A 15,161-nucleotide genomic window follows, 5' to 3' on the forward strand; every position below is an offset into this window, starting at 1 on the left:
ATACAGAACTGAACTGAAAATCGTTCATTTGAAATAGCAATGAACACCTCTCTCTCTCTCTCTGCTTAAAATGAGCACAAAGTTCTAAAATACATGCTGGCATAGGTGATTATGAAACCTCTATAGGATGTATTAATGAGAAACATCTAATATGGACTCTAACTACAGGACTGTATGCCCTATCTTTGAGAAGGAAATAAGGAGTAGTGAATTTTTGTACTCCAGATTACTTTGTAAATATAGATATAAATCGTTATTTGAGTAGAGATAACACTAGGGGAGAATTTTCCAAGAAATTGAGGTGTGCTGAGAATGCAGATTCCATTGATATTTCTCTCTAACTTTCTCTTGGGCATTTGAAACCTCTTCCATTATTATTAACAAAAAGCAGCTCTTCTCAAGTGCAAAACAGGTCTGAATGATCTTTTTGTCAGTTAAAGAATGTCTGATGAGTCAGTGCAGTAACCATTGGTTGTGTTTGCACACCAGGATTCTGGGCTGAGGAAGTGCCATTAAATGGCACGCATAATAAAGGGGCAAAACTGAGCCATAAAATCAGATACACAGAGAGTGAGGACAGAGGTGCTTGTTAGGCAGACAATGAAGTGAGTTAACTTGGTCCCAATTACTTGGGTTAATTTTGTATTACAGACACAGCTTAAACAATGTATTTGCAAAGAGAAACCAGAAAGATGACTGTGACAATGCTTGACATCTAGGAAGGCAAAGTGATATTAGAGATAGTTCAATAAAAAATCATGTTTAATAAAATGTTTAAAAACCAGTTTAATAAAAACCAAGGAACAGCCTCATGTTCATGAGCCCTGGTCCTCACGGAACTCAGCCACCCCAATATCTGTTGGAGGGCCAACACAGCAGGCCATAAGCAATCCAGGAGGTTCCTGGAGTGCATCAATGATAACTTCCTTCTCCAAGTGATAGAGGAGCCAATGAGGAGAGGTGCTATGCTGGACCTTATTCTCACCAACAAGGAGGGGCTGGTGGGGAATATGAAGCTGAAGGGCAGCCTTGGCTGCAGTGACCATGAAAAATGGTGGAGTTCAAGATCCTCAGGGCAGTGAGGAGGGTGCACTACCCTGGACTTCAGGAGAGCAGAGTTTGGCCTCTTCAGGGATCTGCTTGGTAGAATACCATGGGACAAAGCCCTGGAGGGGAGAGGGGCCCAAGACAGCTGGCTAATATTCAAGGATCACCTTGAAGCTCGGGATCAATGCATCCCCACAAAGAAGTCATCAGGCAAAAATGCCAGGAGGCCTGCATGGATGAACAAGTTGCTCCTGGACAAACTCAAACATTGAAAGGAAGCCTACAGAGGGTGGAAGCAAGGGCAGGTAGCCTGGGAAGAATACAGAGAAACTGTCTGAGCAGCCAGGGATCAGGTTAGGAAAGCCAAAGCCCTGATAGAATTAAATCTGGCCAGGGATGTCAAGGGCAACAAGAAAAGCTTCTATAGATACGTCAGTGATAAAAGGAAGATGAGGGAAAATGTATGCCCTCTCCAGAAGGAAACGAGAGACCTGGTTACCTGGAGAAGGTGCACAAGTCCATGGGACCTTATTACCCGGGATATGGGTAACACGTGAATCCCTGACCCTAGCCGCTGAGGAAATTACCAAGTACACTGCAGCTTTTGATAAAATCATGAAAGTTGGCAGCAGTGTGCATATAGTTCATTTTCTAGATAGACAGACAGCCTGGAGACAGAATTTCATTTATTTTTTTGTCTCAGACAAAACTTTAATTAATAGTAATGACACTAATAAGTAGAAAATGAGTTTCCTTGAGGAGGTACAAGCCATCTAATCCTTCAGCTCACACAAACATAACAGTGCAAACTTGCTGTATTTCTGTGGTTTAATATGTGCAATTAATACCAAGTCCAAATATAATTCTCTTTTTGCTGTAGGTAAGAATTCTTTTACTTATAAAGCTGCATTCAGATCTGAGACAGCTATGAGGGACAGCTCAATACTTTATTTAAAAAATAAATACATAATTAAAAAGTCAGCATTGTTTTTTGAGCAAACTGCACTTTCTCAACAGGGATTTGCACCAAGTTCTCCTTTATGGGATTATCATTTCCCACCATTTTAACTGGTATTTCTACTTCTGTACCTAAACTGAATATTAAAAAGAATATTCTGTTTTTAAGTTGTTTTCCTAGCAGAAGGGCTGAGTTTTATGAGAAGTTATTAAGACTTAGCTTCCTAAGTAGCAAAGCTTGTGATAGCTAACATACAGACATGAAGCTAGATTTGCGTGGCCATTTCAGCATATGATGTTGATGTTTTTTCCAAAATCAGAGGGGTAGTGGCCTTTTATATCTGATGACAACTTTGTGATCTTTTGCTTATCTAGAGGAACAACATGCCCTGTACAGAAAAAAAACAAACCCAACAACTTAAGTCAAGAATTAGTTGAAGGAAAACTTTCTTGTACGTGCAAGGCATTGCCTTTTTGAATCCAATTTCAGCATAGGCAGACACTTCGCTGGTAAAGACAGTGGTTGATACCCAATGCATTTGAGGTAGGGAAATCAGTTCAGCTCTTATATAGGTGAAACTAATGTGAGATGAAATGAGAACTGTGGCTACAGTGAAATCACTGCCTTGGTTTTTTAACTTTACTGGGGCAGGATTCCACCACCCCACCCCAAGCTGAAGATTCCTAGTAACGGAAAGTAGCACATAGGCCGAATTTATGCTATTAATTTCATAATAACAAAGGAATCCATTTCACTTGCCATTTTCAGGCACTATTATTCAATAGGTTACATTTCAGCTGAATTAATTTTTAATAGCTTGCTAAAACCAGATATTTGAAATGTCCTTAGGTACTTATTCAGTGTATCTGATATTGATATTTGATGGGTTCTTTGTAGGGTGTTTTAGAGCAACTTTTATTTTTATGCCTAATGCCAGTTCAGTGTTACTTTGAACTGAACCACATAGATGTGAAAATCTGATAGAACTTAATTCTGTCTTTCAGTACTTTACATTTTAGCTTCACAATTATTATTAACACTTGTTCTTTGACAGGTAATAGAACAATATCATCTGTGCAATTAAGTTTTCTTGAACTATCTTTTTTTTATTGGAGTAAAGGCCATATTAGTTTGATCCCTTAATTTTTCTCCCTGGAAAACTAAATGTTAAAATACATAATTCCAGTCTGTTTTAATAATGTCTATATGTATTTCCTTTGAGCATTTTGAGTTTTTCTTCAGAAAATTGCATTTTGGGTGGGAACAATATTAATGTACTCTGAGGCACAGAAATTTGTCTACAAACTACTTTGAAATTATTTTGTTGCATTCCACTCATTTCAATGTATGAGCTCTGCTTTATTAGTTTTATTAAACTAGTGGTGTGTCTGAAGTAGTCTTGAAGAGATATTTTTGTTTTTTACTTGCTTTCGACATGTGGAAACTTGCTGGCAGATTGGAATACAAATCTAGGGAGGGGATTTTTGTCTATTTAATAGTTTTAATAAACTGTCTTCTAGATCCTGTCATATACTGAAGTATACCTTCTGCTACTGAAAGTTCAATTATACTGTATTGATTCTTACCATCACAACTTATTAAAGATTGTCAGTTCTTTTGACTTGTTCAAAAGTTAACAATACCATGAAATCTCTTTTTGTCCTACAGTCTCTACAGTTAAAAGAAACCTTGAACATAGTGCTTAAAAATGTGTTGCAAGACTACACTGCACTATAGTGTGATGTTTGGTTTATCTTAGTAGTGCAATTATTGCCTGTGAAACAATTCACTTTGACCTCCAACTTGTGCTACCTTGACATATGAAGTTATCTAAAATAACTTCAAATTTCACGTGGTGAAGATAATGTGAAAACCTTACATGCTTGTCAGTGAAAGTATAGCTTTAAATTTTATTTCAGAAAAGCTGAACATTTATGTCAGTTGTGAAATGAAAACTTGATTTACTACTACCTGGTAGTAGGCATTTAGGAGAGTACAGCTTGTATTAATGTTGATAAACCAACTTAAGTATGTAAAGGAGAACTTTTCTTTGCAAGCCTTAAAGAATGATAACTAAAATTTTCCTTAAGAACATGAATCAGAGTTTATTAGAAAGGCCATAATTTTATTTTTATTCCTGGGTAAAAAAAAAAAAAAAAAGCGCTTCATTGTGGTGAAGAAAAGATTGGAAATGCAACATTGTGTACTCAAACAAGTGGTGGATAAACAAATCCCTAACATGGAGTTTTTTGTGACTAACCAATGCATCAAATAATCCTTGCTCTTTTAGAAGTATCAGTACTGGAAAGTAAATCCTAAGAAAACTTTAATCTTCAGGTGAAAATAAAAGGCAAAGTTAGTGAGAAGAGGGTGGAGGAAGTATAATACAAGGAACAGCATAGGGATTGTAAGAAATGAGAGGTTGCAAAGGAAAAGTCACCTCTAAATAAACACCCCTTCAGTGTTACCTGCAAACATATAACCTGTGCTTCCACATTGGAGGTGTTGGTGTCCTTGCTAACCTATAGATTAAGTGCTCAAAAAGGTGGGTCATATTTGTTGTAGACTTTTTTTTTTTAAAAACCTATGCATTTGGAGACCTGACTCACAGGATGCGTTCCATGTCAAGGCAAATAATAACGAAAGTGGCTGACAGACCTCAAAAGTTGCCAGTTCACTTGGCTGATGTTCTACATGTCTGTACTAGCCAACTACAGCATGCATGGGTGGCCTAGCTGGAAGAGGAAGTAAGTGTACAATGCAGGATCATGACTAAATTTATTCATCCCAATGAAAGTGATCTGTGTCAAATTTAAATATATATATCTATGTATAGATTATTGAATCCAGAAACTTTGATCCCACCCAGAACTTCTTGTAAAATCAGTAGATGTATATTTGTGATACCATGAACTGCAAAGTTCAGCAACAAATCAGATAAACCTACAGCCTTTAACTGACCAAAGGATGCCGCTTAGTCATTTTCTATTGATAGCTGCTGTTTTCTAAAGCCACAGTTGCCAACTGGTGAATTTTTCCGGCTAGTCAGGAATTCTTGTTCTCACAGGGCTTTTTGCAGGTTTGTCACATCTGTTGCTGAAGCTGCTGCTCTTGCAAAGTATCATGATTGGGTGTAGTAGGTATGAATGTGCACGTGCATCATTAGACCTGTGGATACCCATCTGGTCTAATACAGTACTCTGCTGATCTGCCACAAACATACTTTGTAGCTATTCTAGATGTGCATGGCGACTCTGATGCATTTGGGATGTGTGCATTAATTGGCATACAATAGCTTCAGGTAGGTTGTCGGAGTTACTGGATATAAGCAACAAGAGTTTCCTTAGTGATGGATCTGTCCAAGAGAGGGACTTCCAGTAAAATCAATATTAGCGTTAATATTAATGTGATGAATGCACCTGCAACTGAGTGAAGTATACAATAAATGGCTTTAGGTATAAATTGAATTTAGTGCTTTAATCCAGGGAATGTGCTGTTAAGAGAAATATCTGTAGTTTTCCTAATGCCCTATATTAGCATGTACAGTATTTTTTCTGCTTCTGAACACTTCAGCTCTTTGTTATATGAGCCCCTGAAGTTTTGAATGCTTTCCTAACTGAGGAATTGGAAATGCATTTTTAATGGCAGCCAAAGCTTAATGTAGTGATAATTTTGGTAGCAATGTTAAAACAGGATCTTCTGACAGGAGAAGAGTGAGAAAAAGGATTTTAGGAGAAGAGGCCTTAGGGAATATGTGTATAACCTCTTTACAGCAGCGACCCAAATGAGATCAATGTGTTGTGTTGTATTTATATTACTTCCAGTATGACATTGCTATTCTGGTAAAAGATTGTAGGAAAAAGCAGAGCAAAAAGCTTTATAGTGATTATTTTGTGTCCTGAGTATGCGGGGTCATATGTTGTATCCAAATGCAATTTGTGTGCATTAGAAACATATAATTTTTTTCCTCCCTGAAATCAAGTAGGACCAATAGCAGGATTACATTTATTAAGCTGCAGTTAATGAGATTTGGAAGTGCTTAATGTAAAAATGCAGCATCATATATATTTTACTTAATTTGAAAAATATGTAAGAAAAAAGGACAAGACTGTTTACTGATTAAAACCAAAACCATCCTCTTTACCTCCAGAATGAGGACACCAGCCCAGAGAGAAAAGCAATAATTCAGTCACCTATCATGCAAAACACCACTGTAAACTATCATGAACATGAGGAAACCTAAACCATAGAAATCTCAAGACTTCTTGAAAGCCAGGTTTTCACAAGACCCAGTACTGAAGATCACCCTGCAAAAACTATTTGGCTTATATGAGCATCTAAGAGATGTACGCATGTGTGCTTCCCTTCAAGTCATGTAGCATGAATAGCATTTTGTTTCTCCAGTCGTCTTCAGTTATTAGTATGTCTACATAATAGACATATTTGGGCTTATCTAGTTTGGAGAGAGGGAGGCTGAGGGGCGACCTGCCTGCTCTCTGCAGCTTCCTGAGGAGGGGCAGTGGAGAGGGAGGTGCTGAGCTCTTCTCCCTGGGATCCAGCAACAGGGCGCGTGGGAATGGTTCAAAGCTGCACCGGGGGAGGTTCAGGCTGGACATCGGGAAGCGTTTCTTCACTGAGAGGGTGGTCAAACTCTGGAACAGGCTTCCTACAGAGTGGTTGATGCCGCAAGCCTGACGGTGTTTGAGACATTTGGACAATGCCCTTAATAACATGCTTTAACTTTTGGTCAGCCCTGAATTGGTCAGGCAGTTGGATTAGATGATCCTTGTAGGTTCTTTCCAGCTGAAACTATTCTATTCTAAATACATTGCCAAGTAGTATACATTAATAGGACAGGATCTTTAGAAACAGTTGGTGAGTTATGCTGGGGAGCCAATATCCACACCAACCACTTTAATTTTTATTTATTTGATTGCTCATTTGTTTGGTTTTAGTTTTATATGAGCCCTAATAAGGTTTCATGGACTGAATGCTTCCAGAGTGCATCTTCCAGCTCTTTTTCATCTGGAAGGTGTCTAAATCATGTGCTTTGAAGCCATTCCACAGAGAAAACCAAAGTACAGAAAATAAAGATGATGCCATTTTCTTCAAAAACACCCTTGAACCAAGCTAGAAAAACTATAGGTACACCCTATATGATTTGGCCTCCTTTTTAGAACAAACATAGTGGTTTTCTTTTTGCTTTTTTCCCATTTATGAATATACTTGAGAGCTTTAATGAAAAGAAAATTAGTACAGAAATTAACCCCCCACTCTCTCCCAATATTGTGACAAAACACTTGTTTGTTTCTTTGAGACAGGGAAATATAATATATGGTTTTAACATATGCTCATTTCCTATTCTCCGTATCTTGATATTTGTAAAGATAATGAGGTTAAGGTAAAGCAAAAGTAAGCATGCAATTTTCCCTAGTTTTACTTGTTCTTGAATTTTTCTCCTCTTCTACTGTTTTCTTTCAGGTGCCCTTACAGGAAACTAGTATAATTTTACCATAATACGCTTTTCCTAAGAGCTATGCAATGTTGTATGCTTATGAGCCCATAAATCTTTTTAAATCCCTCTCTTTTGTTGCAAATCTACCTTATTTAGTTGAAGTCAGTAATGTTTCTTAGGGAGATGTGCATGCTGGAATATTACCTTTACACACTAATTAATTGAATATGATAATGAGGGCATGATGACAAAGTCAAAGCTGAAGCTGAAAATGAGTAATCAGACTATTCTTTAACAAGCAAATTCCAACTTAATAGCAGCTGGGGAGGGTATCTCTGCAAGTGCAGTTTGCTTCATGTGAGTGGAGTTTTAGAGTGCAAGTCCCATGGACCAAATACTAGGAGATACCACTGTCTTTATTTTAGTTTTCTGTAATAAACTGGTACACTTGGCTATAGAAAGATTACCTCTGACGGAAGGGTATCCAGGACCTCACAGCTCTAGGACAGACTGTTGTGGAGTGTAGGCCTGGATTCTGTGAGCTACAAACTGAGACCCTACTTTGCCAAGAGTTAGAGAGTGTGTACCACCTAACCTGGAGTACTGAGAAGCAGGTCTGCTAGACCTCACGCTGATGCTGGACTTTATATTTAAAACCAAAAAGAACTGGTTGGAGATGTGAAGGCTGGGGGTAGCCTTTGTTGTGGTGAGCATGAGATGGTGGAGTTCAGGATCTTTAGAGGAGGGAACAGATCAAAAAGCAGTATCACAACCCTTGACCTTGTGAGAGCATACTGTCCTGTTCAGTACTGTTTAACCTCTCCGTTAATGACCCGGATGATGGGGACAAAATGCACCCTCTCATATGAGGAGAGGCTGAGAGAGCTTGGGACTGTCCATCTTGGAGCAGAGAAGGCTCAAGGGGATTTTATCAATATGTATAAATACCTGATAGAAGGGAGTAAAGAAGACAGCCTGAAGAATTGGGTTGGTACCCAGTGAATGGACAAGAGGCAATGGGCACAGATGGAAATACAGGAAATTCTATTTAAATATAAGAAAAAAAACATTTTTAGTGTGAGGATGATAGGCTACTGGAACAGATTGCCCAGGTACCTTGTGGTTCTCCATCCTGGGACACAATCCAGCCTGACTGGACACAATCCTAGGCAAACACCTCCAGCTGACCCTGCTCTGAGCAGGGTGTGGGTCTAGGTGGTCTCCAGATATGCCTTCCAACATTGACTGTTCTATCACTACTCGTGATCGCTGTGTGGTGTGGAGCTGAACATGCAGAAGGATCCCAGGACTGCCAGCAATATCTGCGTCAATCACCTTTGTTTTCTTCCTTCTAAACCTAGGAATTTGGATTATTGTTGAACATCTACCCAAGGACAGTATAGTTAGCAGTCATCTAACCTAGCCCAGGGAAGGAAGCACTCTTGAAATGCTCACAAGATACATACAAGATCTGGAAGAGCTATAGATTGAAAATTCCTCATATAGTGATGCAACTGATGCTTTGATATTAAAGTAGATCCCTATGTATTTTATACCACTGAGACAGTGCCACTCTTTTGAACTAATTTCAGTCTTGGGACCTTTGGAACAAGGACTTCTTCACAGACAGAGAAGTTCTACAAACAGAAGAGCACAAAGATAAATTTCATTGTCCTTCTAACTTCCTCACATCCCTTTACATCTTACGCTGTGTTAGCCCTATTCTCCTAGCTGTTCATCAGTATGTTTAGGATGATAAAGTACATGTCCAGCTTCCTGACTCTATTTTCTCCTCCATTCACTGTTGTGCGCTACTTTTATTCTGTTTTACTTCTAACATCTGGTCCAGAATTATTTGCTTTACGCTGTTATCTCATAGTTATTGAATCACTTTGGTATGAAAGGTGCCACATATTTATGAAGAACATTCTTATGCCTGTAGACTGCACGTACTGCCTGGAACAGGCACACAGAAACTGCTATTGCCTTGCTCTCGTTTCTTTTTGCACTTCAATTTTCAGTAGAAATATAAACTGCACATTTCTTGGGTTTAGACAGTCTCAGTTGTAGGATTTCATAAACAAAAGACTGGGTGTTGAAGCTTTAAACCTAACAAAGCCCTTAATCAGGCTATATGTCTGTCATTTTATTCCCTCTTCATATAGGCTATGTAAAAAAAAAGAAATTCTATTTTAGTCTGTACCTCACAACTGCTCTTTGGTGAAAGTGAGCTTTTATACAGGCCTCTTTCTGCATATATTTACAAATACTATTTATACTTAAGCTATATACTGTGAGGAAATGGATGTCTCTCTCACTCCTATGGAATTTGTATGGGATGAAAGGAGTAACATTATTAGGAAGTCAGCTTTTCCTTAGCAAATAACCTCGATAGGATTTTGCGGTTACCAGTGACCCTAAAAGAGTGGTATTTTGAAATGAGAAAATTACCACATAGCGGTAGTGTGACATGACTCAGGCAAGCAGATGTTGTATGTCAAAATCTACCATCAGCAGAAAAATTTAAGAGAGGTAGAGATTACAGAAGGAAAAAAAACACCTGCCTTCTTTTTTTCCTCTAGTAATTCTATGTGGGTAAGCAATTAAAACATGAAAGGACTTACTATATTGACTTTTAAAATTCAGGACATTTTTTTAAATTCTCATGTGAACACTTTAATTTCATTGAAGATAGCCAAATTACAGTCATGTAAACTGAGAATACTCGTGTGTTGGTTTATAAACATTAATTTGGTCAATAAAGCATGAGACTATATGTAGTCAGAAATAGAGCATGTAAAATTTTTACAATTAATTTTCAGCAAAAAATATTTGCCAGGAGTCCTCTCTTAAACCATTTTTAGCGAAGAGTTCTGGATGCTATTCCTGTCTTTACACAGTTTCTCTAAATATCTGCAAGCAGTTCTATCTCTGTCCTTTTTTTTGTGATCAGTGGCGTCAAATTAACAATATACACCCATAACTCATGAATACTGAGTTATATTCCGTAATATTTCATTTGAAAAACAATCTGTCCAGCATGCATTAAACCTAAGCTTAAGGTGCAAAATCTTTGGACTCCTAGAATGGACAATGAAGGAGTTTTGCAGAACGGACAAAAACAGAAAGGAGAGAGTATGTGTATGTGGGTATGACTGATGGATAGATTAATGTCTTGAGAAATTAATGTGGAAAGCAGATCAGAAAGCAAGGGAGAAGGAATGAGGACAGCAGTTGAGGGATGTGGTGCTGAAGAATGGAGTGGATAAGCAGAAGGCAGGTACAATGAGCGCTGCTGTATGGAAACCACTGGTTTTGCCTGGAGTTTGATACCTCCCTTTGAAGCTGGTGTAGAATACTTTAGATCCCAATAAACTGTAATCATTACAACTAATGTTGTAATTAAAATAATACAGTATCCGCTTGTAGCACTTCACTGATACTGCTTAGTTCTGAGAAGTGATCTGTCTTTAGAATTATGGTATTAAGCATTTGCAAACACCTATCTGGTAAGCAAGCTTAAATAAATAAATATATAAACATACCCCCAAGCTTAGGAAGAATTTAATTAAAATTTCTTCAGAGGTTTCTTTATGGTTGAAAAAGACTCTAAAGTGTTCTCTCAAGGCTAGATCCATTCCCTTTGTTCATGTTTGAGGAGCATTAGTATCTAAAAAAAACCAACCAAAAACCCACCACAATGAAAACCCAACAGCAATGAAAAAAAACCAACCACCATGAACAGAAAAATCTACAACCCCACAAAACCAGTCCTGTTTGTAACTCTGATGGTCAAAGGGAGCATGCTTCACTGGGAGCAGAATCTTATGTTAAATGTAATAGTTTTTTCCAACTCTGCCTTCCTCTCTGACTTCTCTATACAGCTAGAAATCTTCCTCTTACCCCGTGTACTCACCAGAAGGAACTCACTTCTCCCTGCTCTTTTTCTTCTTGCCAAATTGCTGGCAGTCATTCAGTGGGGGACATGCTCAGTCTGGGCTCCTCTTGGTTCACTCTAGATAACTGTCAACCTGTATTTTAGCTCAAAATAGTTTATTCTCTGTCCATTTTAAAAAGCAATTCAAGTGAGCTGGCTGTGACCAACTGCCAGACACCCACCTGGCTGCTATCACTCGCCCTCCTCAGTGGCATGGAAAGAGAAATAAGATGAAAAGCTCAAGGTTCAAGATAGAGATGGGAGGTCACTTATCAATTGTCATCATGGGCAAAACAGACTCAACTTGGGGATAATTAGATTAATTTATTGCTAGTTAAAATATAGTTGAATGGTGAGAAACAAAGACAAAAAACTAAAGCACCTTCCCACCACCCCACCCCTTCTTCCCGAGCTGAACTTCACTCATCTCAGCTCCTCTATCTTCCTCCTTCCCGAGCAGCGCAGGTGGATGGGGAGTGGGGGCTGTGGTCAGTCCCATAACAGCTCCTCTCTGCTGCTCCTTTCTCCTCACACTTTTCCCCTGCTCAGTGTGGGTCCTTCCTACGGGCTGCTGTCCTTAGGATAAACCTGCTCCTGCATGGGCTTTCCACAGGCTGCAGCTTCCTTCAGGGCACGTCACCTGCTCCACTGTGGTCCTCCATGGGGCTGCCGGGGGACAGCCTGCATCACCATGGTCTCTCTCCATTAGGCTGCAGGGGAATCTCTGCTTGGTTGCTGGTCACGTTCCTTCCCCCCCTAGGTGCTCGCAGGGCTGTTTCTCACACTTTTTCCCCCCTCATTCCTCTCTCTGACTGTCCAGCACTTTGCCCTTACCCAGGCTTCCTCCCGAGGCGCCGCCATGGTGGCTGGGGGCCCAGCCGTGCCCTGCGGTGGGTGGGGTTGGAGCCAGCTGGAACCGGCGTGCCCGGCACCGGGCAGCCCCGGCCGCTCCTCACAGAGGCCCCTGCAGCCCCTGACAGACCCTGGGCACCCGCAGCCGGTTATAGCAATATAAAAGTCTTTAAATGAGTTGTGTTGGTGGGCCAAAGCAAAAATGAAGGTCTGGATGAGGTTCAGATAGTAAACACACAATTTGTGGGCTTTAAGAAAGGATTTCAGTAAGACTTTTATAATTCTTAAATAAGTTCTGTTTTATGGATTAGCAGAAACGTATGAATTGCTTTAAAAGGTTACCAGGTCTTCATAGAGGTAAGAGTATAAACTGTTATTTCCCCTACAAGAGTTAGGGAATGAACTGTCTACTTTGCAAACATGAAGCATGTTCAGAGTAAACAGACATGGAAATTAACATGAACTTCTAACTTCAAGAAAACAAAAAGCAGCACAGTCCAAGCCACTTCATGGCTGAATGGTTTTGAATGAGTTACCGCAGCCTTGTGTCTTTCAGTAAAAGGTCTATTTAACCTGCCTTAAGAATATACGTGATGTCTTTTCTGTTGTAAGAACTTGCACAAGGCACTAAACTCCATTGATTCAAGGAAGTTGTGTATTTTCTGAGGGGAAAAAAAATCTAGGTTGAACAAGAATGATAGCTGTACTGCTTTCAGTAAAAGAAAGCATTTTTAATATCCCCCAATCTCTTTAGTCTAGCAGGAGGCAGGGCTGCTGTACACCTGCTCACCCTATAAAGTACGTATATGTTATATATATACAATGCATATGTTTGTGTTGGAAATCTCTGAATTCTGATTATCTGAAAGGGGAGCAGTGAAAGATGTTATGATGAGTAGTATTGAGACTTGGTGACTGCTTCTCGTAAGTCACACTGCAGAAATCTCTATGTATTAATTAATGATAGGCTTTCATCAGTGTGCAGGGATTTGTGAATAACCACATATTGATTATGCATCTCTTTCCTTTTTTTCCCCTTTGAGTGGCAGCTGTCTCCAGGCTCGGTATCTGAACTCTCCATCTAATATCAGTGTCTCTGTTTTTGAACCCTGATCTCATTCTATCACTCTACCCAAGTCTAAAGCTTAAATATGATTTAATTTTGAAAAGAATTATAGATCTTTAAAATGGGAAGTATGACTAAACCTTCTCTATCTCATCTAATCTTGTTATACATGCATCACTGGTATGCGAGATACTTTCTGAGGAGGCTGTAGGGAAGACAGGTATGGACAGATACTTAGGGCAAGGCGATAGAGGTAGGTGCTTCACAGGAGTGATCACAAGTGAGATGATGTATTTTATGAATGTAGATGGATAGGAGTTTCTGAGGTCAAAACCAGCAATAAGTAAAATTCACTGTTGCACAGATAGCCCACATTTGTTTGTTCTCTACTTCCACAAAGTCGAGCTGTAAGCGGGGCGCAGTCATGAGTCTCTAAAAAGCTATCATTTGAAATGCTTTGAACTCTGAATTTCAAGATGCTTGAGACTCCTGAGGACTGTAAGTGTATGACAGTAACTCTGGCACCATATTTTATCATGTTTTGTATTTCACAGATGCTATTTTATTTTTCTGTGTTCTTATAAGCAGTCCCTCTTAAAATAAGAGGATTTTTTTATTTGATTGAAAGAAAGGAAAGAATGTATTTATAAATAAAAAGGAAGCAAATAATTTGTAAGACATTTGTCAAAAGATATAGGTATGTGTTTTATTTAGCTTTTTCTCATTTTTTTTCAGAGTAAGCTAATCTTCAACAACAGTTATGTGGGACATGTATTTTAACAACAAAATGAACTGTAAAGTAAAATTGAATAATCTTGCAACCCTAGTTTGGTTGTCAACTCAAGTTTGAGTGTTCAACGTTGCTGTCCAAAGAACTTCTTTCAAAACCAGCATAATAAAATAGGTTACTTTGGGTTGGCCTCTCATACTGTGGAGCTTTATAGCCAAATGTCAAAAAAAAAAAAAAAAAAGGCACATGAAAGTTGGATGAGTCTGAGCATGAAATGTTGTCCCTGGACTGTGGTAGCTTCTTTCTTTATCATTCAAGGTGTGTTCTTGCTTTCCTGGACAAAATCTTGGAGTCTGTTTTGTTTCACAACTGACTTCCATCTTTTGTTACTGAGCTCTACTAAGTTAATTAATTTTGACTGTTCTCATGATGATCAGTTTTGCTTTATCTAGGCTTTGCTAGCTGCATCTTACTTGTCAACATCCTATAATTTTGTTCTTGAGTTGTGTGGTTTAAGAATAATAAAAACTTGTGCTAATATATAGGAAAGGAGGAGGACAGTGCTACAATTACAGAGTAACATTTTTCCACCTGATAAAAATAAGGCAATAACAGTGAAGGAGCAAGACAACTTCTCTGGGAAGGCATATCCACTTGCTCATCTACATAATCAGTAAGGAACTACACAGATCAGCGCTGGCTCCAGCAGGATCTTCCTGAATTTTTAGGACATTATAGCATATACAAAAGATACTGATCTGGTTGCATGCATGCAGTAGAATAGATACAATGTATGCAATTGTTGAGAAGCAACAGAAATGCTGTGAAAGCCAACCTGTGGCAGAAGTAGCCTGAGAGGAGAGATGATGACTTTATGTGCACAGCTTCTCTCTTGCTTCTCAGTTCCACATGCCAGGCACAACTGACATCCAGAGTAGAAGAGCCGCATTTGACAGGTGCCAAGGAATCTGTATTCCTCTCCCATCAGAGCCTTGTGTCACCTCTGTTATCATAGAATCACAGAATGGTTTGGGTTGGAAGGGACCTTGAAGACCATCTAGTTCCAACCCCCCTGCTGTGGGCAGGGACACCCTCCACTAGACCACGTTGCCAAAG

The sequence above is a fragment of the Balearica regulorum genome, chromosome 1 (assembly GCF_011004875.1).
Source record: "Balearica regulorum gibbericeps isolate bBalReg1 chromosome 1, bBalReg1.pri, whole genome shotgun sequence".
In the NCBI taxonomy this organism is placed as follows: domain Eukaryota; kingdom Metazoa; phylum Chordata; class Aves; order Gruiformes; family Gruidae; genus Balearica; species Balearica regulorum.